Source organism: Salmo salar, chromosome 13 (assembly GCF_965601325.2).
Source record: "Salmo salar chromosome 13, fSalSal1, whole genome shotgun sequence".
Classification (NCBI taxonomy): domain Eukaryota; kingdom Metazoa; phylum Chordata; class Actinopteri; order Salmoniformes; family Salmonidae; genus Salmo; species Salmo salar.
In genome coordinates this window covers 95,116,358-95,118,838 of record NC_138303.1, presented here as the reverse complement: position 1 = coordinate 95,118,838, position 2,481 = coordinate 95,116,358, and the positions used below count along the sequence as shown (strand labels likewise).

Sequence of the window (2,481 nt, the reverse complement as noted above, 5' to 3'; positions counted from 1 at the left end):
CTCCTAGGGAGGATGACATGTTCGATGCCAATATAACGTAGAGACGAGGTTCCCCCCTCTCCTAGGGAGGGTGACATGTTCGATGCCAATATAACGTAGAGACGAGGTTCCCCTCTCCTAGGGAGGGTGACATGTTCGATGCCAATATAACGTAGAGACGAGGTCACCTCCTCTCCTAGGGAGGGTGACATGTTCGATGCCAATATAACGTAGAGACGAGGTTCTCCTCTCCTAGGGAGGGTGACATGTTCGATGCCAATATAACGTAGAGACGAGGTCACCTCCTCTCCTAGGGAGGGTGACATGTTCGATGCCAATATAACGTAGAGACGAGGTTCCCCTCTCCTAGGGAGGATGACATGTTCGATGCCAATATAACGTAGAGACGAGGTCACCTCCTCTCCTAGGGAGGGTGACATGTTCGATGCCAATATAACGTAGAGACGAGGTCACCTCCTCTCCTAGGGAGGGTGACATGTTCGATGCCAATATAACGTAGAGACGAGGTTCCCCTCTCCTAGGGAGGGTGACATGTTCGATGCCAATATAACGTAGAGACGAGGTTCCCCTCTCCTAGGGAGGATGACATGTTCGATGCCAATATAACGTAGAGACGAGGTTCCCCCCTCTCCTAGGGAGGGTGACATGTTCGATGCCAATATAACGTAGAGACGAGGTTCCCCTCTCCTAGGGAGGGTGACATGTTCGATGCCAATATAACGTAGAGACGAGGTCACCTCCTCTCCTAGGGAGGGTGACATGTTCGATGCCAATATAACGTAGAGACGAGGTTCTCCTCTCCTAGGGAGGGTGACATGTTCGATGCCAATATAACGTAGAGACGAGGTCACCTCCTCTCCTAGGGAGGGTGACATGTTCGTTGCCAATATAACGTAGAGACGAGGTCACCTCCTCTCCTAGGGAGGGGGACATGTTCAATGCCAATATAACGTAGAGACGAGGTCACCTCCTCTCCTAGGGAGGGTGACATGTTCGATGCCAATATAACGTAGAGACGAGGTCCCCCCCTCTCCTAGGGAGGGTGACATGTTCGATGCCAATATAACGTAGAGACGAGGTTCCTCTCCTAGGGAGGGTGACATGTTCGATGCCATTATAACGTAGAGACGAGGTCACCTCCTCTCCTAGGGAGGGTGACATGTTCGATGCCAATATAACGTAGAGACGAGGTTCTCCTCTCCTAGAGAGGGTGACATGTTCGATACCAATATAACGTAGAGACCAGGTCCCCCCCTCTCCTAGGGAGGGTGACATGTTCGATGCCAATATAACGTAGAGACGAGGTTCTCCTCTCCTAGGGAGGGTGACATGTTCGATGCTAATATAACGTAGAGACGAGGTCACCTCCTCTCCTAGGGAGGGTGACATGTTCGATGCCAATATAACGTAGAGACGAGGTCACCTCCTCTCCTAGGGAGGGTGACATGTTCGATGCCAATATAACGTAGAGACGAGGTTCCTCTCCTAGGGAGGGTGACATGTTCGATGCCATTATAACGTAGAGACGAGGTCACCTCCTCTCCTAGGGAGGGTGACATGTTCGATGCCAATATAACGTAGAGACGAGGTTCTCCTCTCCTAGAGAGGGTGACATGTTCGATACCAATATAACGTAGAGACGAGGTCCCCCCCTCTCCTAGGGAGGGTGACATGTTCGATGCCAATATAACGTAGAGACGAGGTTCCTCTCCTAGGGAGGGTGACATGTTCGATGCCATTATAACGTAGAGACGAGGTCACCTCCTCTCCTAGGGAGGGTGACATGTTCGATGCCAATATAACGTAGAGACGAGGTTCTCCTCTCCTAGAGAGGGTGACATGTTCGATACCAATATAACGTAGAGACCAGGTCCCCCCCTCTCCTAGGGAGGGTGACATGTTCGATGCCAATATAACGTAGAGACGAGGTTCTCCTCTCCTAGGGAGGGTGACATGTTCGATGCCAATATAACGTAGAGACGAGGTCACCTCCTCTCCTAGGGAGGGTGACATGTTCGATGCCAATATAACGTAGAGACGAGGTCACCTCCTCTCCTAGGGAGGGTGACATGTTCGATGCCAATATAACGTAGAGACGAGGTTCCTCTCCTAGGGAGGGTGACATGTTCGATGCCAATATAACGTAGAGACGAGGTCACCTCCTCTCCTAGGGAGGGTGACATGTTCGATGCCAATATAACGTAGAGACGAGGTTCCCCTCTCCTAGGGAGGGTGACATGTTCGATGCCAATATAACGTAGAGACGAGGTTCCCCTCTCCTAGGGAGGGTGACATGTTCGATGCCAATATAACGTAGAGACGAGGTTCTCCTCTCATAGGGAGGGTGACATGTTCGATACCAATATAACGTAGAGACGAGGTCCCCCCCTCTCCTAGGGAGGGTGACATGTTCGATGCCAATATAACGTAGAGACGAGGTCCCCCCCTCTCCTAGGGAGGGTGACATGTTCGATGCCAATA

General features: G+C 51.4%; 1 long non-coding RNA gene across 1 annotated transcript; it reads left to right on the top strand.

The window, feature by feature from the left end:
- Nucleotides 1-1,712: 1,712 nt before the first annotated feature.
- LOC145859998 (uncharacterized) lies at nucleotides 1,713-2,190 on the top strand. Its single transcript, XR_014379935.1, has 3 exons — nucleotides 1,713-1,814; nucleotides 1,985-2,100; nucleotides 2,155-2,190. It is a non-coding gene; the product is annotated as an uncharacterized LOC145859998 (long non-coding RNA).
- The last annotated feature ends 291 nt before the right edge of the window (nucleotides 2,191-2,481 follow it).